We start from the raw sequence: 27,648 nt of genomic DNA, 5'->3' as shown, positions 1-27,648 counted from the left end.
TTGCCACTTCTGTGAGAAGAAGGGCCACAAAATGATGGAATGTAGAACCTTTCTTAAGATGTTTGGAAGGAATACACAGTTTAATAATGGTTTTAGAAATAATAACTATAGAAATTATGATAATGGTTATAGAAACCAGAATTCTAGAAATTATAATAATGACTATGGAAATAACTATAATGAATATAGAAATAAGAACTTTAGAAACCAGAATTATAGAAATAGGAATTGGGAATTTAATGACAATGCTCAAATTGAAGAAAATTTTAATGATAATACTCAACAATATATGAGAAATGGCGCTCGTCCAAAAATTACTCGAGGTACTAATGACCCTCAGAGAGGTGCCCTTCAGGGGGGTGCCCAAGGAATATCCCAAACACAATGATGGTGCCCGGGGGGGGCTGGGGCACAGGAATCAGAGGATACAACCTTTGATTTCCCAGACCCTGATGTCCTACTACCCGTTGTCCCTATCCACTGCCCTCCCCATACTAATGAACCCCATGTTACCTTAAAAGTGGGTAACACCTATTATGATTGTCTATTAGACACCGGAGCTTCCTGGTCTGTATTAAAGAGAACACCTGATTTACAATGTTATTCTATTGGCTCAGAGAATGTAATGGGAGTATCAGGAATAACCCAAAGAGTTAAAAGACTTCCTCCTAGAATGGTGTCTGTAGGACCCCTAGAGGTACAACACTCCTTCCTTTTGATGCCTGACTCCCCTTTAAATTTGCTGGGGAGGGACCTTCTATGCAAACTCAGAGCCACAATAACCTGCTCCCCAGATGGCTCATTATCATTAGAAGTACCAGAGGAATCTTTAAATTTACTCCCTGTACTTCTCTCTGAAAACCAGGAGGCAAAAGAACCTTCCATTTTTGAAATACCTAAAGATATACCGGAGTCTCTTTGGGCCACATCTTCTTCTGATGTAGGCTTACTTAAATCTGCTGTTCCTGTGCAGATAAAAACTAAATCTAGCCCACCTCCTTCTATCCCTCAGGATCCCCTCTCAAAGGAGGCAATTGAGGGTATTACACCAGTTATTAACTCATTAATAGAACAGGGAATAATAATCCCTTGCAAATCTGAATACAACACGCCCATCCTGCCAATTAAAAAACCAAAAAAAGGACCCGATGGCAAACACATCTATAGATTCGTACAGGATCTAAGGGCAGTGAATAATCACGTTATAAAGAGACACTCCGTAGTTTCTAACATACATACTATTATTTCATCTATTCCTAGCACAGCTACATACTTTACAGTAGTAGATTTGTGTTCAGCTTTCTTTTCCATACCAATACATGAAAACTCCAGGCATATTTTTGCTTTCACCTGGAAGGGCTCACAATATACCTGGTGTCGGCTGCCACAGGGTTATGTCGAAAGTCCGAGCTTATTTGAGCAAATTTTGAGCCAAGACACAGACAATATAACATTTAAAAATAGCAAATTAATCAAATATGTAGATGATCTACTCTTGGCTTCAACAGATGCAGAAACATGTCAAGAAGATAGCAAACACCTTCTTTTGGAATTGCACAAAAGAGGACATAAAATCTCTAAGGATAAAGTTCAATGGTGTCTCCAAAAAGTAGAATATTTGGGATTCATCTTGACTGCGGGTGCTCGTTATATTTCTCCAAAACGAATTGAGAACATTCAAAAATTGAGTGCTCCTACCACTAAGAAACAGCTGAGAGCAATTTTAGGAGCAACAGGGTTTTGTAGACAATGGATTCCTTGCTATGGGGAAATCACTAAACCCCTTATAGCATTAACAAAGGATTCGGTTCCTGAACCCCTCAAATTAGAGCCTGAACACTTGTCAGCTCTAACAGATCTGAAAAAGGCTATCATGTCTGCCCCTGCTCTAGGCATCCCAGATTACAACAAGCCATTTACCTTATATGTGCATGAGCGAAGAGGAGTAGCCTCTGGTGTGTTAACTCAGACTTTGGGACCTTCTCAGCGCCCAATTGCTTATTATTCTGCCCAACTAGACCCAGTAGCAGCAGGAGCACCACCATGCCTTAGAGGAGTAGCTGCTACAGCCTTACTAGTAACAAAAACCGTTGATTTAGTATTGGGATGTCCATTAACAATAATGTGCCCACATGAGATTGAAGCATTATTGGTAAAACATAGAACACAGGCATTCTCGGATCAGAGAATTACAAGGTATGAAATAACCTTATTAAATAGTGAAAATATTACCTTGAAATGCTGTTCAACTCTTAACCCTGCCACCTTGCTTCCAGATTTACCCACTTCAGGAGAACCACTACATAACTGTGAAACATTAGTGTCCATGGCAGAAAAGCCTCGAGATAATCTCTTGGACACTCCCTTAGACAATGCAGATCTGATTTTATTTACCGATGGTTCCTCTTTTATGAGGGATGGCATACGTTACACTGGAGCTGCCGTAGTCTCAGAATTTGCCACTGAATGGTCAGCTTCACTACCTTCTAACATTAGCGCTCAAGGAGCAGAACTCATAGCTCTAAAACAAGCTTGTATAATTGCCAAGGATAAAAAGGCAACAATTTATACAGATTCTAGATTTGCTTTCGGCATTTGTCACTCAGTCGGGATGCTATGGCTCCAAAGAGGATTTTTAACCTCAGCTGGAAAATCCATAGCTAATGCAGAAATTATTAATGAAGTTCTTTCTGCTCTCAAACTGCCTAAAGCCCTAGCTGTAGTTCATTGCTCTGCCCATACTGGTGGCTCTGACCCTGTCTCTAGAGGAAATGACCGAGCAGATGCCGCTGCAAAACTAGCAGCCATAGAAGGACCTGGATTAATTTTAACATTAACAACCACTGATAATTTAAATTTATCACTCTCCTATAATGAAAAGGAAGTGGAAAAATGGAAACAAAAATTTAAAGCAAAACAAATTAATGGAGTATGGGTGTCACCTGAAGGAAAACCCCTGCTCCCTAGAAGTTTCTATAACCAAATTTGCCAATCTATTCATAAAAATGGTCATTTTGGCACCCAGGGCATCGTGGACTCTGTCAAGAGAGTATGGATAGCCCCTGGTATAACTACTGTAGCCTCTAAAGTATGTTCAGCCTGTCCTATTTGCCAGGCATATAACCAACATGCATATCGTGGAAAAGCCTTTGGGGGACGTCCTCTGGCTTACACACCTTTTGAACATCTACAGATAGATTTCATAACAATGCCAAAGGCTGGACGTTATAAATTTTGTCTAGTAATTGTAGATCAACTAACCAGATGGCCGGAAGCATTTCCTACGACCCGAGCCACAGCAGATTTTGTTGCAAAGATACTTTTAAAAGAAATTATTCCTCGTTTTGGCCTACCAGCACGTATTGACTCCGATAGAGGGAGTCATTTTACCGATTCTGTCTTAAATCAAATATATTCTTGCTTGGGGATAACTCCAAAATTCCATGTTCCATATCACCCCCAGAGCTCAGGCCAAGTGGAGAGGATGAATAAAGAACTTAAGACTATGATTGGCAAATTATGCACTGAGACCCATTTAAAATGGCCTGAAATTCTCCCTCTGGCCCTATTTTATCTTAGAAGCAGGCCTAGAGGAGACTTACATATTTCACCGTTTGAGATGCTTTTTGGACATCCGCCTATACAGGCTAAGCCTTTCTCCCCGGCTTATACATCGCTATTAGGGGGAGATATTACTATTGCTTCCTATATACAGGAGTTACAGCACAAACTACGTGAACTTCATGAATCCGGAGCTGCAGTACAAGCTGGACCATTAGACTTTTCTCTGCATGACCTGAACCCAGGAGATAAAGTTTATATCAAGAATTTCAAGCGAACTGGAGCAACTGAACCTTCATGGGAAGGACCATTCCAAATATTATTAACTACTCCAACATCTATAAAGATTGGAGAAAGAGACTCTTGGATTCACTGCTCACATGTGAAGAAAGCATCTTCTGCTGAGACTGATTAACTCTATCTTATCATATGAATTGGAGATAATAATCCATAGACAAATGGATGTTTTTTTTTCAAGAATATATTGAATTACTGATTTTTTTTTCTTATTTTTTCTTATTTCTTTTTATTTTTTGATCAGAATATTTGATTTTTTTCTCATTTTTTTGTACTGAAGGTACACATAATTAATATTAATATTATTTTTTTCCCTGCAGTAATACAAGTTAATATATATACTCTTGCTATAATATCAATATATGCCTAAAAGCTTTAAACTATGGGAACCTGCCATTTATTGATAAAATATTATAGGACTGTGATTAATGTTTGTGTCTGATTCCAGGAAAAGGGATAAAAACAAGGAGCACAGACTAAACCTGAATAGTGCCAATAGAGCACACATGAAATATTAAAGTGAGACTCAAGGTTGCGACGCTTAACTTATGTTTAAGTCGTAGGACTTCCTTGTATCTACACTCCTTTCGAAGTACTCAAACAAGTACAAAGCTTGACTATCATGCTGGCTCCCTATATCTCTGAAGGAAAAAAAATCAGACAAGGGAATGACATTTCCCCATCAAAATAGAATTCTAATTCTTTTCTTCTTATATTATGGCAACTTCCTGTAGTCTTGGCTACAAATGGCTAAGTGAAATATTACTGCATTCTGTCCTACATACTTGTGAGATAGAAATTACTTTAAACTGGACCTTTTGTTTGAGATTATATTTTTATAAAAATGATTTTACTGTTATAAAAAATTCAAAGATTTTGATTTTGTTCGAGAAAAGATCTTCAAGAAAGAAGCTTGAAACTTTTATATCCAGAGAATGAACTGTTGCAGAAAGATGCCAAAAACTTACACTTCATCAAGAAGATTAAGAATGAACTTTCGATGTGATTGATTGGACTGAACTTTTGATTGAACATTTATTGTAACATTTATGCCAAAAGGGACTGCCCCTAATTTGGCTTTCTGTCAATGCGCCTAGCAAACATTGGTTTTGCTTTCTTTTCTTTTCTATTTCCTCTCTCACTATTCTAATTTCTCTTAGAAATTGAATATTGTATATATCTTTAGTTAGAAGTGAATTTAGAACTACAAAATGATTATATTAAATGATCAATGGGGAGACTAGTCTCCCAATGATCATCAGGGGGGGATTGTAAACCTCAAAATTCCTTAGACTTATAAATGTTGGAAATTTCACCATTGGGATATTTCATACTTGGAAAATTTCTTACTGATAGTCTATTGGAATGGGAACTCCATTGGCATGGGAGGTTCCTTCTCTTCCCTTCTTAAGATTACTTTAGGACAGAAACCCTTTGCTGAACAATGGAAAGGACTTTGACCTATGCTTGAGCATAGAACAGGAATTTCTTTGAGTCTTGATTGATTTTAGAATTGATACAATGGAGATACTCCCCTATTCAGTCCTAATAGGATTGAGTAAGGGCTGCAGCCTAGATCAAAATTTAATTATTCCAATCTCTACCATACTCAAGTTAACAGGATTTAGAAAGGGCTGTAGCAAAGGAGTATAGATTTAATCATTTGAAAATATGACCTTCAACAGACATGTGCAAAAGCCAGAAACCTCTGGGCGGTCCTGGGTTAAGCGAGAGCCTCCATTGACAGGGAAATTGATGAAGAGTGATTGGTAGATGTGAGGACTGAGGGGAGGCAACTTGGATGGTTTCCTTAAAGATAGGAGGGTCTGGAGACTCGGGGAGGTGGTTTTTTTTTTTTTGGGTCGGTGTTGTTCCTGGGCTCTGAGGAAGCTTGCTCTGAAGGAAGCTGAAAGTGGGGGCCTCTGAGACTGTTTCTCCATTTTGGACACGTGAGTAATAGGGACTGATCTCTTTTCTTTGCCCCAGCTATCTAAGGGCTTGGGCCTTTTGGCCCAGCCTAAACAGAAGGGGTATTTAAGCCCTATTCCCTTCTCTCCCCTTTCTCTCTCTATATATATCTCTAATTCCTTTCTTGCTCCTATTGTAATTAAACTCCAAAAAAGGCTGACGGCTGACTTGAGTTTTTCATTTAGGAATTACATAGCTGATTCCTTGGCGACCTTAAATTAATATATATCAGTCTTTTAAAGTGATTCCCTTGTAACATAACTTAGCTGATTTTAATAGGCCTGATAAGGTGGTAATTGGGAAAAATTGAATGGAAGGGAGAGATCAGAGGAACACAATGAATAAATTATCATAAGGATTTGATTGACTGGTTTTGGGGAGAATTGAAGATGATTTTGAAGTCTGAGTGTAGGTGACTGGAGCATCATTAACAAACAAGAGAAGGAATATACTGGCTTCTGGAGGAGGGAAATCACTTTAATTTTAGACATGTTTAATTTAGTTTGAGGCAATGACAGAATATCCAATTAAAAGTGTTCAGTAGGCAGTTTTGAAATGGAGAAATAGACATAAAAGCTAAAGAGGGAATTTCTAAAGTCATTTATATACAGTTGGGGTTCTAGAAGTAGATGAGTTCTTCAGGGGAGATAGTACCACAGGAAGAGCTAAAAGCTATGAAAAGAATCCATGTTTAGGGAATAGAAAAATGTAAAGAAGATGAAGAAAAAATTGCTGGAAAGATAGGAGAAAAACTGGGAAAGTGTCAGAAACAAAGAATTAAGGCTAAGATGATCATCTTACTTAGGGATGTTGTAAAAGAAATTTATGATTAGGTAAAGATTGAACTGAATGGACAGAGATTCCTTCAAACACCAAAAATTCTAAACCAACAAAGGAAAAGAATTTCAAGGAAAAAAGGGTAGGATGGGGGCAGCTAGGTAGCTTAGTGGATTGTAAACCAGGCCTAAAGATGGGAGGTCCTGGGTTTAAATATGGCCTTGGACACTTCCTATCTATGTGACCCTGGGCATCACTCAACTCCCATTGCCTAGCTCTTACTGCTCTTCTACCCTGGAACCAATACTTAGTATTGATTCCAAAATGGAAAGTAAGGATTTAAAAAAGAGGGTAGGACTCTCAATAGTGAAAAACAAAGTCAGTGTTTTGTTTTGTTTTGTTTTGTTTTGAAACCCTTACCTTCTGCCTTTGAATTGTGTAATTAGAATTTTGTACCCCAGAACTTCATTTCCCAGAATCCTTTTTGTCCTCATGTTATGTCCTTTCATTTTGAAGATAAGGTTTCTGTAAGCCCACCCTCTCTCTTCTCCCACTTTTGCCATCTGGTAAATTTGTCTTTATTCAGGCATCTATTTCCTCTACTTTAAATGATTATTAACAAATCTTATAAAATATAATACTTGGAGCTACTGGATATTAATTTTAATCTTACATTTCTGGCAACCACCGAAGTTGGGAAAAGAATTCTCCATTTTTTTCTTTTAAGAAAGCCTTTGAATAAAGAATAGGGAATAGACAAATTTTGCAAAGCCACATTTCTCTCCTGCTGCTTCTGGTGCCCTACTGCTTGCTCTTGCCAGGTTTTTTTCTGCCAGCCACCCTGCCCACCCATTGGTTCCAAGGTAGAAGAGTGATAAGGGCTAAGCTACGGAGATTAAGTGATTTGCCCAGGGTTAAACAGCTAGAAAGTGTCTTGAGGCAAAATTTGAACCTAGGACCGTGCCATCTCTAGGTCTGGCTCTCAATCCACTGAACTACCCCAGTTGCCCCCAAAGTCAGTATTTTGGGTAGATGAGGAGACACAAGGACAGCAGAGACAAGATGAGAAATGCAACATCAAGTTAAAAAACTAGGGGAATATCAAAGACACAAAGCCATTTATTGGAAGACTTGACGAACACAACTTATTTATTGAGGATTTTATAAAGTGAATCTTTATGTAATGAATATATGCTCTGACTTGTCATTATATACATCTGCTGATTTTCTATACATTGAAGTAGGTATAGTGTCAATAATTAAATATAATCATACCTGTAAATTAGTTGGTACCGCTCCTGAAAAACCAGTTGTGCCAAAGATTCAAAATAGGGAAATGTCCAAATCTGTCAACTTTGGTTATCTTGTATTTCCTGTAGAGAGAATATTTGTTATAATGTGTTTTGCTACAGATGACACAGATGTTAACAAACTAGAACTGGCAGGTGTCTTTTTTAAACTGAAAATGAAAAATCTATCAGTCATGAAGTTTAAGTTTTATTCTTCTATGAAAAGTCAAAGACCAGGACAATCATAGTATTTAGCTAGGCCAAGGACTCCTCACCAAAATGCTTATGGAATAACTTTTATTTTATTGACATCTTTTTAACATTCATTTCCATCATTTCTATCTCTATCTTTACTTATGTTTTACTTGCACCTCAAACTCAACATGTCCAAAACAAAGGTCTACATCTTTTCTGAAAAGCAATGTGCACCATGTAGCTTCTATTCAATAAATATATATTAAGCTGTGTCAGGAACTCAGCTAAGTGCTAGGGATAGGAGACGCAAAAGATGGTCCCTGACCTCAAGAAGCTTAACTATCTAATAGGGGAGACAACATGCAAATAAATATATACAAAGCATGCCATATACAGAATAAACAAGAAATAATAAACAGGGAAGGCACTGGAATTAAGAGGGGTTGAAGAAGGCTTCCTTTAGGAGCTAAGATTTTAGTTAAGACTTAAAAGAAGCTAGGGAGGTCAGTCATCAAAGTGGATGAGGGAGAGCATTCCAGGCATGGGGGATAGCCAGAGAAAATGCCCAGAGCCAAAAACTAGGGTGTTTTGCTCATGAAACAGCCAGGAGGCCAGTGTCACTAGATTTAAAAGGACATGTTGGAGAATAAAGTGTAAGAAGACAGAAAAAGGAGGGTCTAGGTTATGAAAGGCTTTGAATGCCAAATAGATCATATCATATTCGATCTTATCAATAGGTGACATGGTTAGATGTGAGCTTTAGGAAAATTGCTTTAGTAGCTGAATGGAGAGTGGAATGGGGAGAGACTTGAAGCAGGCAGACTCATCAGAAAATTAATACAGTAATGGAGAAATGAGGTGATAAGAGCCTGCACTTGGAATGATGGCAGTGTCAGAAGGAGCAAAGGAGATATATTTGGGAAATGTTGAATAGGTGAAACAGTCAGGCCTTGGCAACAGCTTGGATACAGGAGTTGAGGCTAAAAAATCTAGGACGACTTCTGGGTTGCAAGTCTGAGAGACTGGAAAGAAGATAGGAGGTAGAGAGGGTTGGGGGAAAGATAATGAGCTCTGTTTTGGACATAATGACTTTCAGATGTCTACTGGACATCCAGTTAGAGATATCTGAAAGGCAGTTAGAGATACAAGATTGGAAGTCAGCAGAGAGACTGGAACAGGAAAGATAAATTTGAGAATCATTAGCATAGCGATGGTCATTAAAACCATGGGAGCTCATGAAATCTCCAAGTGAAGTAATACAGAAGTGGACCCCAGACAGAGGAACATCTACCATTAGAAGGTGTAATCTAGAGGAGGATCCAGTAAAAGAGACAGTCAGAATTCCCAGAGGCAAAACCAGGAAAGTGTCTCAAAAACCTAAAGAGAAGAGGGTGTCAAGGAGAGAGTTAGCAACAGTGTCAAAGAATGCAGAAAGGTCAAGGAAAATGAGGATTGAGAAAAGGCCACTGGATTGGGAAACTAAAAGCATTAGTAACTTAGGGAAAAGTATCAGTAGAATGATAAATTTGGAAGCCAGATTGAATGGGGTTAAGTAGAGAGTGAGAAGAAGGAAAGTGAAGACATCATAGATGGACTTTTTGAAAGGTTTAGCTATAAAGGGCAGAAAAGAAAGGGAGGAACTCTCAAATAGTGCTTTCTGATGCTTACTAACAAGTCACTGAACCCCACCCACCCCCAATATGGACCTCATTTTTCTATATCTGTAAAAGGAAGAGATTGGGATTAAATGACTTCTGATATCAAGCTTTACATCTCTGATCCTGTTTCTCCTTTGCTAAAAATTTTAAAATACATTACTATAGATATACTATACTATTACTGATTAAAAGTTTAAATTGTTTTGCCTGTCTTTTAAGGCCTTCCATAATCTAACTACACACATCTTTCTAATTATTTTACATCAGAGCCTTCAACACATTTTATACTCCAATCAAACTTTTTGTTTCTCTAATATGCTACACTCTCATGCTTCAGGACCTTTGCTTAATTCCTTGCTTTATTCCTGAAATGTTCACCTTCCCAGGCTCTTATAGCCTCTTCAAGTCCTCTCCTTTTACTTATTTTTTTAAAAATAATTTATCTAGAATATTTTTCCATGGTTACGTGATTCATGATTTTTCCCTCCTCTCTTCCCTCCCCCCTCCCAGAGCTGACAAGCAATTCCACTGAGTTATACATGTATAATTGTTCAAAACCTATTTCCATATTATTCCATTCATATATGCAAGAGAGTGATCTTTAAAAGCCAAAACCCAAATCAAATCCTCATCAAATCACATGATCGACCATATGTTTTACTTCTGCGTTTCTGCTCCCACGGTTCTTCCTCTGGATGTGGATAGCGTTCTTTCTCACAAGTCCCTCAGAATTGTCCTGGATCATTGCATTGCTGCTAGTAGAGAAGTCCATTACATTTGGTTGTGCCAGTGTATCCTTTTCTGTGTACAACATTCTCCTGGTACTGCTCCTTTCACTCTGCATCCACTACTGGAGGTCTTTCCAATTCTTACAGAAATCCTCCACATCATCATTCTTTATAGTACAATAGTATTCTATCACCATCACATACCACAATTTGTTCAGCCACTATAAAAAAGTGCAGCTATGAATATTTTTGTACAAACATTTTTCCTTATTATCTCTTTGGGTTACAAACCCAGCAGTGGTATGGCTGGGTCAAAGGGCAGCCTTTTATTTTTTTTTATTTTATTTAATTAGATGATTTAGAATATTTTTCCATGATTACAAGACTCATGTTCTTTCCTTCCCCTCCCTCATCCCCCTCCCATATCTAATGCACAATTCTACTGGGTTTAACATGTGTTATTGATCAAGTCCCATTTCCATATTATTAATATTTGCACTAGGGTGATCGTTTATAGTCTATTCAAAGGGCAGTCTTTTAAAGCCTTTTGGGCATAGTTCCAAATTGCCTTCCAGAATGGTTGGATCAATTCACAACTCCACCAGCAATGCATTAATGTCCCAATTTTGCCACACCCCTTCCAACATTTTTTCTTTTCCTTTGCTGTCATATTGGCCAATCTGCAGAGTTGTTTTGATTTGCATTTCTCTAATCAGGAGATTTAGAACACTTTTTCATGTGCTTATTAATAGTTTTGATTTCTTCATCTGAAAACTGCCTATGTTTATTGATAGTTTTGATTTCTTCATCTGAAAACTGTTGACCATTTGTAAAATGGGAAATGGCTTGATGTTTTGTAAATTTGACTTAGTTCCTTATATATTTGGGAAATTAACATTTGTCAGTTTTGTTAGAAAAATATTTTCAGTTTGTTGCTTTTCCTTCTAAGTTTGGTTGCATTGGAGTTTTTGTATAAAACCTTTTAAATTTAGTCAAAATAATTCATTTTACATTTTGCAATATTCTCTACCTCTTGATTGGTCTTAAATTCCTTCCTTTCCCATAGATCTGACAGGTATACTAGTCTATGTTCACCTTATTTATTTATGATTTCACTTTTATATTTGTCATTTACTCATTTTTTAATTTATCTTGGTATAGGGTTTGAGATATTGATCTAAGCCCAAATTTTCCCAGACTATTCCAATTTTTCCAGTGGTTTTCATCAAATAGTGAGTTCTTGTCCCCAAAACTGGAACCTTTGGGTTTATTGAACACTAGCTTGCTGAGGTCATTTACCCCAAGTCTATTCCACTGATCCACCCCCTTCTGTCTCTTAGGCAGTACCATATTGTTTTGATGACCACTGCTTTATAGTACAGTTTAAGATCTGGTACTACTAACTCCCATCCTTCACATTTCTTTATTAGTTCTCTTGATATTCTTGATTTTTGTTCTTCCAGATTAACTTTGTTGAAGTATTTTTGAATTCTATTAAAAAGTTTCCTGGTATTTTGATAGATATGGCTGAATAAGTAAATTAATTTGGGTAGGATTATCATTTTTATTATATTAATGCTTGTCCTATCCATGAGCAATTAATGTTTTTCCAATTATTTAGATCTAGTTTTAATTGTGTGGCAGTGTTTTGTAGTTGTATTCATATAATTCCTGTTTGTCTTGGCATATAGATTCTTAAATATTTTATATTGTCTAGAGTGATTTTAAATGGAGTTTCTCTTTCTAACTCTTGCTGCTGAGTTTTGTTGAAAATACATAGAAAAACTTTTGATTTATGTAGGTTTATTTTGTACCCTGCAACTTTGCTAAAGTTGTTAATTATTTCCACTAGATTTTTAGTTGATTTTCTAGGATTCTTTAAATATACCATCATATCATCTGCAAAAAGTGACACTTTAGTTTCCTCATTGCTACTTTAATCCCTTCAATTTCTTTTTCTTCTCTAATTGCTACTGCTAGCATTTCTAGTACAGTATTAAATAGCAGAGGTGATAATGGGCATCCTTGTTTCACTGCTGATCTTATTGGGAAGGTTTCTAAATTGTCCCCATTGCAGATGATGCTTGTTGATGGTTTTAAATATATACTGCTTATTATTTTGAGGAAGGGCCCAGCTATTCCCATATTTTCTAGTGTTTTCAATAGGAATGGGTATTGTATTTTATCAAAGGGTTTTTCTGCATCTGTTGAGATAATCATGTGACTTCTATTGATTTGGTTATTGAGATGGTCAATTATGTGGATAGTTTTGCTAATATTAAACCATCTTTGCATTCCTGGCATAAATCCCACCTGGTCATAGTGAATAATCCTTGTGATAACTTGCTGTAGTCTTTTTACTAGTGTTTTATTTTAAGATTTTTGCATCCGTGTTCAGTAAGGAGACTGGTCTGTAGTTTTCTCTCTGTTTTTGACGTGCCTGGCTTAGGAATTAGTACCATATTTGTGTCATAAAAAGAATTTGGTAAGACTCCTTCTTTGCATATTTTGTCAAATAGTTTGTATAGTATTATTGAGATTAGCTGTTTTTTAAATGTTTGATAGAATTAGTTTGTGAGTCCATCTGGTCCTGGGGATTTTTCTTAGTGTGAAGAGTGAATTGAACTCTCTTTGTTTGTTTTTAATGTAATCAATCAGCAACTCTTAATTTAATCAATCAAGAATTTGAAGTGCCCCTACTTAGCATTTAGGCAATTTATATTTTTGTGAATATTCACCCATTTCACCTAAAATTATCATATTTATTGCCATATAATTGGGCAAAATAATTATTAATTATCTTAATTTCCTTCTCATTAGAAGTGAGATCACCCTTTATCTTTGATACTGTTAATTTGATTCTCGTCTTTCTTTAATTAGATTAACCAGTACTTTATTTTGTTTTTTTAAAGAACCAGCTCCTAATCTTATTTATTAATTCAATAGTTTTTTTTACTTTCAATTTATTAATTTCTCCTTTGATTTTTTAATTTGAGGATTTTTAATTTGTTCTCTTTCTAGCTTTTTAAGTTGCATGCCCAATTCATTGATCTCCTTCCTCTCTATTTTGTCAATATAGGCATTTAGGGATATGAATTTCCCCCCAAGTACTACTTTGGCTATATCCCATAGATTTTCATATGTTGTTTTCTCATTTTCTTCAATTAGATCAGTAATTGTGTATATGATTTGTTCTTTGACCCACCGGTTTTGAAGAATTAGATCAGGTTTCTAATTAATTTTAAATTTGCTTCTCCTAAGATTTTCATTGTATTATGATCAGAAAAAAAAAATTGCACTAATTATTAATGCTTTTCTACATTTGTTTGCAATGTTTTTATACCTTAGTACATGGTCAATCTTTGTATATGTACCATTGGTCTTTTCCCCTCTTGACCACCTGCCCACTTCTTTATGTGATATTTTACCCCATTTTACCTCTTTTCCTCTTTCTCTTAGTATTATCTTTTTTTCACCCCTTGTTTTTTATATTTTTTGACATATCATCCTAAACAGCTTACCACTGAACCCTCTATATATACTTCTTCTATCTACTATGATAATAATGACATTTTTAAAGTTACAGATATCGTCTTTCCATATAGGAATACATGCCATCTGACCTCATTAAAGTCCTTAAATTTTTTATCTTTCTTGTTTTACCCTTTTATGTTTCTCTTTAATTCTGTATTTGGGCATCAAATTTCCTGTTTAGGGTTGGTCTTTTTTTTTTAGAAATGCTTGGAAATCTTCTATTTTGTTAAATGATTATACTTTCCCCTGAAAGAATATAGTCAGTTTTGCTGTCTAGTTGATTCTTGGTTGTAAAACCAGCTCCCTTGCCTTCCAGAATATCATATTCCTTACTTCCTTCATATTCCTTCAGTGTGGATGCTGCCAGATCCTGTGTAATCCTAATTGGGATTACATTATATATATAACGATATCTGAATTGTTTATTTCTAGCAGTTTGTAGTATCTTCCACTTAGCTTGAGAGTTCTTGAGCTTGGCTATGACATTCTGGGAGTTGTCAATTGAGGATTTAATGAGAGGTGATGTATGTATTCTTTCAATCTATTTTACACTCATGTTAAAGAATTTCAGGGCAGTTTTTTTTTTTTGGATAATTTCCTTTATTATGATGTTTAGGCCTTTTTTTTTTTGGTCATGATTTTCAGGTAGTACAAGAATTCTTAAATTGTCTCTCCTGGATCTATTTTCCAGGTCATTTTCTCAATATGGTGTCTCATTATCTTCAGTTTTTTCATTCTTTTGATTTTGTTTTAATATGCCTTGGTGTCTTATGAAGTCATTAGCTTCTAATTGCCCAATTCTAATTTTTAAGACTGAATTTCTTCCATGACCGTTTGATTCTCCTTTTCTTTTTGGTTCATTCTTCCTTTCAAGTCATTCTTCTTTTCTTCCAAATTTTTTGTGCATCATTTCCCAGCAGGTCATTTCTGGCTTTCAATGCCAATGCTTTTGTTTCCAGAAGACCTATTTTGCTTTTCAAGCTACTATTTTCCTTTTGACATTTTTCTTCAAACTGTCTTATTTGATTTTTAAATTCCTTTTTGAGCTCCTCCATAGCCTACATCTATTCCCTAGTTTTTTTTGAGGCTTTGCTTGATGTTTCCCGGACCTCATCCTTGTCCATTTGTTTTATTCTTTGGTCCTTAACTCCATTGAGGCTTTCAGTTGTAGTTCTTTTTCCTTCTTGTTTACTCATTTTATTTACTTTTTTTCCCCCTTACCCTATGTACTATATAGACCTGCCCCTCTGTTGATTTTCTGAAGTAGAGTGTTGAGCTGTTATGCCTTGAGACTGAATCTTCTCTTTTTTCAATCCTCTGCTGGTATACTGGATTCAACCAGTTGAGCTAACCTGCTGAATTGGCCTGCCCTGGGGTAAATTTTTCATTGTAGCCAACAGGCCAAGGGTGTCCAGTCGGGTTCCCCCCCTCCCAGTTCCTCCCTGCTAGCAGTTATCAGAGTCCTGGGTCACAGGTGAACCCTCATGGCTGCAATCTCTTCCTGGGGGGCTCATATTGACAGCCAGGTCTTATCCTAGGCCTCGGGGGAGGGGATGTGGGGGTGGAGGTGGGGTTCAGCCAGCCTCAGCCTTTTCCCATGAAAATAGACATACTGTGCCTACCCTTCAAGTTGTTTTCAGTAGGAGAGTCTTGTGACTTCTTGTTGGGTTTGGATTTGTTTTCTTTGAAGCATGATATAAATATTGGTTGGAAGGATTGTTGCAGAGGTTTGGGCTTTAGATACTCCTAAGCCACCATCTTGGCTCTGCCCCCTCAAACCACCCCTGCCCCCAGTCCCCTCCTTTTAAATACAAACTTAAATGCTAACTCTTTTACAACATCTTCCTCTTGGACCTCACATAACATGTTATTTGCATATTTCTAATATACCTATAATATATTATAAAACATAAAATATAAAACATCAAAATTTCTGTTGATAGCTTATTTTAATAGATTATAAATTTGAGAATAGAGAACTTTTCTTATGTAAGCTTTATATCTCTCTTACTGCCTAGCAGAGTACTCTACATAGGCTAATAAATATTTGTTTTTATTCTATCATTTTAAAACTGGTAGTAATGCATGCCTGTAATCCCTGCTATTGGAGAGGATAAGGCTGGTGAATCATTTGAGCTCAGTACTAAATTGCAGTAAAACATACCAATCTGGTGTCTACATTAAGTTTGACTAATATGGTAATACCCCAGATTGCTCCCTCTGTCACTTCCACTCTATCATTTATCTTCAGTCTCTCCTTGTCTACTGGCTCCTTCCTACCTTCTTACAAACATGCCCATGTTTCTCCCATCTTCCAAAATACCCTTCATTTGCCATCTTCAGTAAGTGCCTCCATTCACCTCTAACACTCTTCTTAATCTTTTACAATATGATTCTGACTGTATCATTCCACTGAAATTGCTCTTTCCAAAGTTATCAATAATCTTGTAATCGCCAAGTCCAATGGCCTTTCTTCTATCCTCATTCTCATTGATCTCTGTACAGCCTCTGACACCGTCAATCACTCTATTCTCAGTTTTTGGGACACCACTGTCTCCTGGTTCTCCTCTTACATATCTGACCATTCCTTCTCAGTCTCCTTTGCTGGATCCTCTATCATGTCATGTATCCAATAGTGTTCTTCTTTTCTTCTCCCTACATACTACTTGGTGATCTCACTTGGGCCCATGGATTTAGTTACTATCTTTATACTGATGATTCTCAAATCTGCCCTAACCACTCCGCTAACTTCCAATCTTATATCTCCAATTGCTTTTCTGTTATCTTAAACTGAATGTGTAGATAATATTAAGTGCAGATTGTCCCAAACTGAACTCATTATCTTCCCCCTCACCCTCCTACACCCTGCCTACAAATTCTCTATTATTATAGAGGGCAATACAATACTCTCAGAATTCCAAACTTACAACTTAAGCCAAGGTCTAATGATTTCAATTTGACAATTAAATTATCCTTCCAAATGAATTATTTTTTTCTAACTCCATAAAATAATTTTTTGGTAATTTAATTGGGATGGCATTAAATAAATTAGTTTAGGTAGGATTGCCATTTTAATTATATTGGCTCTGCCCATCCATGAACAATTAATATTTCTCCAGTTATTTAGGATTTTATTTGTGTAAAAAGTATTTTATAATTATGTTCATGTACTCCCTGGGTTTGTTTTAGTAGATAAAAGATGTTTTATTCTGTGGTTACTTTAAATGGAGTTTCTATTTCTTTTTGCAGGACTCTCAGTAATATATTAAAATGCTGATGATTCATGCGGATGACAATATCTCTTGAATATTTCCCTTCACTGCTCAATCTATTCAGTCACCAAAGTGATATTTATAAAGCAGAAGTCAAATCATGTCACCACCACCCCCCCACTCAGTAAACTCCACTGGCTCCCTATTATCTCTAGGATCAGATATAAAATCATTTGTTTGCTGTCCAAAGCCCTTCATAACTCAGTTCCCTCCTGCCTTTTCAATATTTACACCCTATTCTCCAGCATGTACTTTTTGATTTTGTGACACCAGCTTCCTTGGTGTTTAAAAATTAAGATATTCCATTTTTTTATTCCAAGCATTTTCTTTGGCTATCTCTCATTTCTGGAATGCTCTCCTTTATCCACTAGTGGTTTCCCTGGCTTCTTGCAAATCACAACTAAAATTCCATCTTCTATAGGAAATCTTTCCCAACCTCTCAATTCTAATCCTTTATTTCTTTTATTCTCTGTATTCAGTAGGGCCTCCTTAACCAGTTTCACTTTCCAGGTTTCAGTTATCTACTATCAATCTGCCTGAAGTATGGCTGTGGCAATGGCCCGCCTACCTGCCCTTCTGCTTCTACTTTTACTTTTTTTAATTGGGGGGAAGGGAGGGCTTCGGAGCACCAAGCTGAGGAGGGGGAGAAAGAGCACATATAATTGAGGGTCCGCAAGTGTTCACTTACATCTGATTTTAAACATATGTTGTAGGAAATGGAACGGATTCCCCCAAGATACCGGGAGCCTACTTCATAGGTTGTCCGTATACACACGAGCTTGAGGGCAGAGACTGTCTTTTTGTGCCCCAGTGCTTAACATAGTGCCAGCCATATAATGGGCACCTCACACACAGTAAATGTTTAATAAATGTTTGTTTCTTTCTTTTCCTTAAAAAAAAAAAGTCCAGGGATTAGAAATCATGAAACTGCTATTCCTGGGATTACTAAATCCTGAAGGAAAAAAAAATCTGTTTGATCAACAATTAACAAGTCTGGTAACATAGAACAAAGTTAAAAGCGTTTTAGACTCGGACCCAGGAGACCTAACCTCTAAACCGCTGTTCTTGTACTCGCTAGCTCTGTGATTTAGAGTGAGTCATACCATCTTTTCTGGGCCTCAGTTTCTTCTCTGTGGAATGGAGATAATTAATATTTGTACTAAGGACTGGAGAAAGCATTTACTACCACTAATACAACAAATTATAATAGTAAGGAATATAGTGAAGAAAAGCCACAACTTCTACAGACAGCATATGTAAGTGGTCAGTTATTGTTCTGCTCTTTGGTCAGAAATATAAAACCAAAGCCGCACTGTTGTCCAAAGTTGAGAAGTAAGGAATTAAAGAAGAAGGAAAATGTTTCAGGCCAAATTGGTGGCAAAGGGAAGATCACAGCAGATGTTCTGAACAAAAGGAATAAGAGAGAGAGCAGTCCAGAATACTGTTGACTATGGAAAGGACACCAAGAAAAGCTGGAAATGAGAATAGCTCTGCAGTAGATTGGGGGGGGGGGGGGGGAGGATTGAGCTGGAAAGGGCTATTCACTCAGCCATTGGCACACTAAATATGAGATCTTAGATAGGCAGACATTTCATGAAGGAACTGAAGGATATGAATTTTGACATTCTCATTATAAATCACACTGGGACACAAAAGGAATAGAATAATTCTCTAGCTCTCAAATAAAAAAATAAAGGCCTTGGCCAAGTAGGTTTTATTATGTATCCACAGACAATAAAAAACACCATTTTATAAGACATTTGATCATCTCTTATTTCAGTTCTCACAAGTATCTGCAAAAAAGACCTCCATGATAAATGCGGCTTAGGCAATACTATATTGCAGGGATAGAGCACCAGGCCTGGAGTCAGGAGAACCTGGGTTCAAATCTGGCCTCAGATACTTCTTACTTGTGTGACCCTGAGCAAATTATGTAATCTTGTTTGCCTACCTCTTGCCCTTCCAACTTAAAGAGTTGTTGCTAAGGCAGAAAGCAAGGCTTCACAAAAAGAAAGATGCCAAAAGTTTATAAATTAGAGGTCTCCTGCCTACATACCATGAAAACTATCTTCATAAAGAATAGCACTATATGTAGTGAGCAGAAAAAAAATAATTTAAAAATTGAAATGGATTATATTCTAATTAACAAGAAATAATTGGTTACCAATATAGAGATAATTTCTGAATCATCTGTCCATATAGCCACATCATCAACTTGTTAGAAGAGATCAAAGTCAATGCCAAACTAGAAGAAAAATCAAACATGCCTTGCAGTTGAGGCATCTCCAATTTACCTTACTATCAAAGTTGAGAAATAGATAAAAGGAAGTATACAGCTGAATACACATCGCCACAACACGGAGAATAGCAGAGCCTAGAAACCACCTCAGCTAGCAGACACTTGATCTCCTTACAAAATAAAGAGCCTTGGCAGCTAAAGATAGAAGATAAAAGTCATTTGTAAAATCTTACTGAGTATAGTGGAAGAAAACAGCAACAAGGGATCATTTCTTTTTTTTTAAACCCTTACCTTCCATCTTGGAGCCAATTGGCTCCAAGGCAGAAGAGTGGTAAGGGCTAGGCAATGGGGGTTAAGTGACTTGCCCAGGGTCACACAGCTAGGAAGTGTCTGAGGCCAGATTTGAACCTAGGGCCTCCCATCTCTAGGTCTAGCTCTCAATCCACTGAGCTACCCAGCTGCCCTCTGAGGGATCGTTTCTTAAGATATCTGAGAGGGACAGAATCACAAGGGGGGAGAGGGAAGAGCTCTGATATTTAAAAGCAATTTAAACACTATTGATAACTACTAATCCAGAAGCCTACTACTCCCCAAATACACAAAATTTTCAGGAGCCTAACTTTTATGTGCAGAGTGGCATCTTGGAAGAGAAAAGGCAGGCTTCTACAAATGATATAGATAGGCCACAGCATACCAAAACTTTAGAATCCCAAAACCGATTTTAAAACTATGTATAGAGAATACAAGAAACTGCTGTGCTTATTATTGTTTGATTATAAAACCTCCCAGATGCTCCTTGTGTACTGACTGCATCAATTCCCAGAACCTCTGTAAATCTTCTAAATTAGACACAATCTTTCAAGATTATATTTCATTAATTCAAGCAAGAGAAGGAAAGGAGGGATAGAGAATAAGCAGTATCAAACACTGTGCTTATAAGCACTTTACAAATATCATTTCATTTGATCCTTACAGGGATCCTATATCATCCCCACTTTGCATTTGAAGAAACGGATGCAGACAGAGGTTAAATGACTTGCCTAGGGTCACACAGCTACTAAGTGTCTGCGGCTGAATTTGAACTCAAGTCTTTCTGATTCCAGGCTCGGCGTTCCCTTCATTGTGCTTCCTAGCTGCCTCAAGAAAATCTAAGAAAACTTTTCAAGGAAAACTAAGAATACCTATTGTCTAGACTACAACATGCAGTTGCATGGAAAACTTTTAGAGATCCATCAGTACATACATTCTGGACAGACAGTGCAAATGGACAGTCAGCTGGGTCCAGAATGAATAGACTAAAGCAGGCTAAGCTGCCTTAGGAAATGTTTGTGCCTGAAACAAAAACCCACCTTTTTCACAGTGTGTTTATGAGTCATAAAATACACAAAGAAGTGTTTTGAGGATGGTCCACAGAGCAATAATCTAAAAAGAGTCGGTCAGCAAGCATTTATTAAGCCCTTACGGTGCCCGCACCGTGGTAAGCTCTGGGGATACAAAGAAAGGCAAAAGATAGCCCTGCTTCCTGCAGAGGACAAGCCGATAATTACGTAGATAGTAAGTTATACATAGGATAAATAGGAAGTGATCGGCAGAGAATGACAAGAGATGAGGAAGGGCTGCCTGTAGAAGGTGACTCTTTGGCTGGGACTCGAAGGAAGGCAATTAATAGGTAGAGACAAGGAGGGGGAATACTCCATGGCCAGGACCAGCCAGGGAAAATGCCCAGAGCTGAGAGATGCGGTGATCCAGTGACTTGTTCCAGGAACACCCTCCATAGTCGGAGGGAAGTTTGGAAAGGGGTGACGCTGGGGGTGGGCAGAGGGAACAAGCTTCTAATTGGACGGGCTGATTTTAAGACATCAACAAGCCAACCAGTTTGATATATGGAATGGGCAGTTGAAGACAACTGGTAGAAAACAAAACAAATGAGGAATTACACAGAAGGGGCATAAAGGATGTCACAGAAACATGACTGGGAAGAAAAAAGTGCCACATACCAGAGTAGGGGCAAACAATCGTATTCCATCGCTAATCACAGTGTTAGGAGGAAAAATTGGAACTATGGAGGGGATGGACAAGAGTAGCATAGCATAGGCAGGCAAGGGTATGGGGCATTCTGCCCTGCAGAGGGAGTCGCCATACATTTTTTTCTGGGTTATACGTGTATTGTCACAAAAACATGTCCATAGTATTCATTTTTGTAAATGAATAATCTTACAAAACCAAAACCCCAGATTGCATCATATACCCAAATAAATCACATGCCTAAATAAACAAATCATATGTTCTCTTCTGCATTTCTGGGAGTAGCTACATTGATGAGAGCACAAATCCATTAGAGTACGGATGGGTAGAGGGAAAAGGGGACATTAAGTTTAGGGACAAATATTGGCATATATTTTTATAGCCTATAAAAACAGCTCTGCAGGCTGGAGAACATTAAGTCATTATCATCATAAGCCATGGTATTTAAGGTAGATCTATCTGCTTGTAAAGTGCCATAGACCGCGGGGCCTTTCATTGTAGTATGGGGGCAAATAGACAATTCTCTGGCTCTTATCATTAACTCATTTCTCAATATAGTCCATCCCCTAACAGTTCTGCAACACTAGTGAAATATTTATTATAGCGCTTGCTAAATTCTGCCCTAGCAGGTACTAACAATCAAGCATTGTTGTATTTAAGCAATATGACTGAGGGTGTTGACAATATTCTTGGAAGTACTAATTTTGTGGGTTCCTCTAAAATAAAAGGCTTTGTTGACTGGAAATTTTACCCTTTCTAAAGCTTTAAAAATGATCTCCTGGGGGCAGCTGAGTAGCTCAGTGGATTGAGATCCAGGCCCAGAGATGAGAGGTCCTGGGTTCAAATCTAGCCTCAGACACTTTCCAGCTGTGTGACCCTGGGCAAGTCACTTGACCCCCATTGCCTAGCCCTTACCACTCTTCTGCCTTGGAGCCAATACACAGTATTGACTTTAAGATGGAAGGTAAGGGTTAAAAAAAAAATGGTCTCCTATATGAAATTCTTATTCAAAATAAAAGCTAAAGCTTGAATGGAATTTTTAACTGATTCCCATATTTTGATGCCTAGAATGAAAGTTTTTAAGATTTATAAATCTACTTTAGTCTAACAAAAAATGTATTAGATAATTATAGAACCCACCCTGATGAAGCAATATACATGTCTGTTTATCTTTATTGTCTTCTGATTTCCAGTATCTCATTGATTTACTATTTAGAACAAGGCCATTACTCAGAACATTAAATAGTATTACAGATTTCATTATAGCTTAGCTAATTATACAGGCTTTAGGTTAAAGGACCTATAATTCCAAACACTAAAGCTAAAATGTTAAATATTGCTTTTATCTGGAATTCTATAATAATTCATACATGAAGAAGGGTTAGAGGGGCAACTAGTTATCTCAATGGATAGAGCCAGGCCTGGAGGTGGGAGGTTCGGAGTTCAAATCTAGCCTCAGGCACTTCCTAGCTGTGTGACCGTGGGCAAATCACTTAACCCCCATTGTCCCGCCCTTACAGCTCTTCTGCCTTGGAACTTTTATGAGACAGAAAGTAAGGGTGTTTTTTTGGTTTTGTTTTTAAAGAAGAATAGTAGAAAAGTGGGGCCTATTGATGCTTAAGTTTTATAGCAGGCCTTCCCCAAAAACACATTCATACTTAAAGCCAAAAGAAGGCTGGACACAAAGTCATGTGTTCAAGTGATAGGTCTTCTGGTTACTAACCTTGGGAAAGTCTCTTCCCTTCTCTTGGGCATTAGTTTTCTCATCTTGTGAGGTGAGGAGTTTCTTCCAGGAATAACATCCTGTAATTCTATGATTTAGTACAAGTTGGTTGATGCTGACAAGAAAGTTAATGATGCAGAAATAATGGATCTTTTGGATATTGCTGACAAGTCAAAAAACACTTATACTGACAGTGAAGATTATCTAAGAGAGCTCATTCAATTTTTTAATTCAGTCATTTCACAGAAAGGCAGCAATGGCCAACAGTGTAAACTATAAGGAATTTTTGTTCAAGCTTAAAGCTGGCAATGTAGGAAACTTAGGACTAGCACCCATTTGATGTTCATCTGTCACCATAACACTGAAACTGTCATAATAATGATCCGGAGTCTTGGCAAAAAGATTCGATTTTATTCAGTAAAATAAGGCAGGAAATGTGCAATAATACATTTTAGAAGTCCATCAAAAATAACTTAAAATGTTTAGTCCTTAAGGACTTACGCTTAACCGGTTAGAAAATCTATTCTAGAATAACCAAAAACCTTTTATGCTAGATAAGTGCACTTCCAAATGTTTTCTTTAGGATCCTAGATCCAGAAGGGTCATCTAATCTAAACCTACCCTCATGCTACAGATAAGCCATTTGTCCAATGTCATTCAAGCTATAAACATCAGGGGTAGGATTTGAACAAAGATCCTCAGGCTCCAGGTAGGTGTTTGCTTTCCACTATAGCACACCAGCATGGTACAGGAACACTAGAGCAGGTGTTAGAACCTTGGTTTTGCACTTAGCTTTGCTATTAAAAAGTCACTGATGTCTCATAGTAAGTTCTTAATAAAATGCTTGTTTATTGACAGATTTGTGGAATACAGTTTCAGGGATGACCCATCCATTTTGACTTTAAACTTGTATGAAGAAAAAAATCTCATCAACATCATTGTTTCAGCTTAGTTTGCTTCATCAGGGCCCATCCCTTCAAAGAAGCACATTTCTGGAAACAGGATTTGACATTTCGAATCAGTATTTCAGAGTTTCTAAGTTTCCCTGCTTTGGGGGGTAGGTCCCAGGTCAATTCTCCATCACCCAGGCTCCTTCCTTATGCCATTTTGTTTGCCAAAAGTCACTATATTCGTGGTTCTCAGAAATTACAGGGTCTTGTCACCCAGGTACAGCATATTTACACTTTAATTTTGTTATAATTCTACATGGTATCTGGCAGTTCCATTTGGAACCCCATTCAAGGGCAAAGAAAGATCTTATGTGCTGAGGACAGAAGAATTCCCTAGAAAGGAGGATACTAATCTGGAAATGAGGTCTTATTTTTGCCCTCTAGGTCTACACTGCCTCATCTAGAAAATGAGGATCCCTCCACTAGATTCTAGTGCTAACATGAATCCTAAAAATAATGTGTTTACAAACTTTTCGTTAAAATAAAAAAAAAAACATTTAAAAGTGTTTGGAATATCTGTGTTGTAGGTTTCGTTTTGTTTTTTAAAGACCAGTTAGTGGTATTTAAATCATACAAATTATTCTGATGTTTGTCCATCGCTGGGGGATTTCTCAGGGCCCCAGATTTTTTACAAACAGTTGTAAAAATAATATAGGTCGAAAATAAACAATAGACTTGCAAAAGACGAGCTTTAAATAAATATCCTTCCTGTATTTGTTTTGGTAGTAATTAAGACAAATACAATTTAATATCATGGGACCTGAGTTCAAATTCTCATCTAATGCTAACGGCTTTGGGAAAGTCCCATCATTTTTCTGGGCTTCAGTTTCTTTATCTGTAAAGTATGGGGGCTGGATTGGAAGGCTTGAATCTGTGGTCCAATCCCTGTATAACTGTAGTACTGCTGTTATTAGATGTAACTTGGGGCTTTCAAGCAGCGGGTTAACTATGGGTTTGGGGGCTTTCCCGTGCATCTCCTACCAGCTAGTGGTGATGTGCTAGTAAATTTTTCCTCCCTACAGCGCCCAAAGAACGAGCCAGAGCTTCGCCTGGCTCTCCGAGCTCTCTAGCGCAATCTAGCCGGGCTCCGTCGGACGCCGCCCCATTGGTCAATTACCACTGTCATTCAGCAGTGCAGCCAGTGCGGAGCAGACGCTCGTCGACCTTTCCGTAGCTGGGGACGCCCGACGGTTCCAGACCCGCCCGGCACCCTCCACTGCACAGCTCTAAGAAGGGCGGCGACAACAGCAGCCCCTGGCTCCTAGGCTTCTCAACTCTTCCCGCCTCTTCCCATCCCCGCCTCCAGTGGTGGCAAGCCGGGACTGGGCGCGACGGGGCGGGGCAGAACCAGACGGGCGCGGCGGCAGCTGTCAGGGCGGACTGACTGGCGGGCGTGCAGGCTGGTGGGCGCGTAGCGGGACGCCTGCAGGGGCCGGGGAGAAGCGGGAGCCAGCTATTGTCCGCGAGGCTGACCGCAGCTCCCCACCCCGCTGCCAAAGAGCGAAGCAGCGCCCCCAGCCCCGCTGAAAGGGGAGGGGCACCCCAGGGGGCTGCGGGAGCCTCTCCGTCCCAGCGCCCTTCTACAGCCCAGAGGCCGACCTAGCTTCTCCGCCTCCTCCTCACAGACAAATCTCCCTGGTCTCCAGCTTCCCCTCCAGGTTCTGTGGCCATTTCCATCCCCTTCGAATAGCCGCCACTGCGCCCAGGGCTGCAAATGGCGCCCGCCTGCCCAGCTCTGTGCCCGGTTACTTGCTTTGCCCTGCCTCCCGGCCGCAGGAGCGTCAAGGGGCACGGGCTTTCCCCGGCTCTGCAGCGCGGGCCGGGAGCTGAGCAGGGATGCCACTGCCACGCTCCCAGGGCTAACCCAAGCTGTGGTCCTTGTGCCGCCTCTTTGGTGGCCGCCCCCGCTGCTGCCTCCCTCTTCTGCAATCAGTCGCATTTGGGCCAGTGCAGGATGAAAAGCCCGACGCCCCACCCGCCCTCTGCCCGTTCCCTGCGCCGCCACTTACCGGGTACCGCGGGCTATGGACTGGAGGGAGTCCCGGCGGCAGAGCAAGGGAATTGCCCCTTGGAATCCCGTTTCCTGCCGCCCTTAAACTAATAGCCCCCACGTGAGAGAAACAAAAGGTATTTGCTGACGTGGGCGTTGGACAGAAACGCCCGAGGGCCGGGGACACAATTAAAGGGGCAATGCACTGATTCCAGGCTCCAACCAGTAGCTTCGCCCACTCTTCTACCCTCCCTACACCCTCTTGCACCCTCCGCAGAAGCTGGGGGGCCTTGAATCGGGAACTGTTGCCTGCAGAACCATTGTTTAATGAAGACTTTAATTTAAAATGCCCCAGTGCTCTGCATAAGGCGCCTCCGGAGGGCAGAAGGGGCTGGGTTTCTTGGATATGGGGAGTTGGATTTAGAAAAGAGGGAGGGACTTAAGCATACAGAAGATTACTGTGTACATGCATTTGACATTACTATACTTAAGTTTATCTAAATCAAATGCAAATGGTTTCCAGAGTACAATTTTTTTCCTCTTTATTGGAGCAAGCCCTTAGTTTTGGGTAACCCTTTCCTAAACTTAGATGAAACAAATGTGAAGACTGTAAGCAGGATGGACTGAAATACAAGAATGTAGTTACTAAGAGAGATCATAGAAAAGGTAAAAAAAAAAGAAAGAAAGAAGGAAAATATACTTTTTTGCATTTTCAAAAGTAGGGTAGTTGTATAGTCTGATTAGATGGTCCAAGGTCTTTCTTTGCTAACTCCCAAGATTCTTTGATCTCTTCCTTATTTATATATCTATATAAGTTAGAAGAGGGAACATCTGGATATGATTTAGCTAATGTGACAATTACTGAATTACTCATTTATTGCAGAAACAAAACTTCAGTAGAACCCTGATTCCATAATGCCTCATGCAGTCCCACTTCTGTAGATGACCACAACTCCTCCACTCTTCTTAGCTGTTCCTCCATAAAAGATCTACCCAAAGCCATGGAGACCCTCCTTAGGTTCTTTTAACATCATAGAGGAAGAGCAACTTGATATTTAGCCTAACCATTATCTCTTCTTCCTAGAGAGATAATATGTTACCATTAATCAAAATAGTCAGAACTACTTAGTGGTCAGTCTTAGCTATACTTAGTTAGCCTGGAACTTGGCAGTAGATTGGCTTTTACAGAAACTATCCTTTTTTTTTTTTAAACCCTTACCTTCCATCTTGGAGTCAATACTGTGTATTGGTTCCAAGGCAGAAAAGCAGTAAGGGCTAGGCAATGGGGGTTAAGTGACTTGCCCAGGGTCACACAGCTGGGAAGTGTCTGAGGCTAGATTTGAACCCAGGACCTCCCATCTCTAGGTCTGACTCTCAATCCACTAAGCCACCCAGCTGCCCCGAAACTATCCTTTAAATCTTTCTAATTTGGGAGAATCTTC

The 27,648-nt window shown here is 38.7% G+C and overlaps 1 protein-coding gene across 2 annotated transcripts in view; it reads right to left on the bottom strand.

Annotated features, from left to right (window-relative positions):
• The window catches only part of ZBTB8A (zinc finger and BTB domain containing 8A), a 60,688-nt gene extending 34,101 nt beyond the window's left edge, over positions 1 to 26,587 (bottom strand). Inside the window, exons 1-2 of one of the 2 annotated variants that reach the window (XM_007492890.3) lie at positions 26,226 to 26,587; positions 7,879 to 7,976 (exon numbers count right to left, since the gene is read on the bottom strand). The gene's annotated coding sequence lies outside the window, so the exon portion shown is untranslated. The remainder of the gene's footprint in view (positions 1 to 7,878; positions 7,977 to 26,225) is intronic. The other variant, XM_007492893.3, reaches the window with a different exon arrangement.
• Between the last annotated feature and the right edge of the window lie 1,061 nt (positions 26,588 to 27,648).

Source organism: Monodelphis domestica, chromosome 4, assembly GCF_027887165.1.
Source record: "Monodelphis domestica isolate mMonDom1 chromosome 4, mMonDom1.pri, whole genome shotgun sequence".
In the NCBI taxonomy this organism is placed as follows: domain Eukaryota; kingdom Metazoa; phylum Chordata; class Mammalia; order Didelphimorphia; family Didelphidae; genus Monodelphis; species Monodelphis domestica.
Note: the sequence above shows the minus strand (reverse complement) of the source record. Positions and strands in the feature narration are given on the sequence as shown.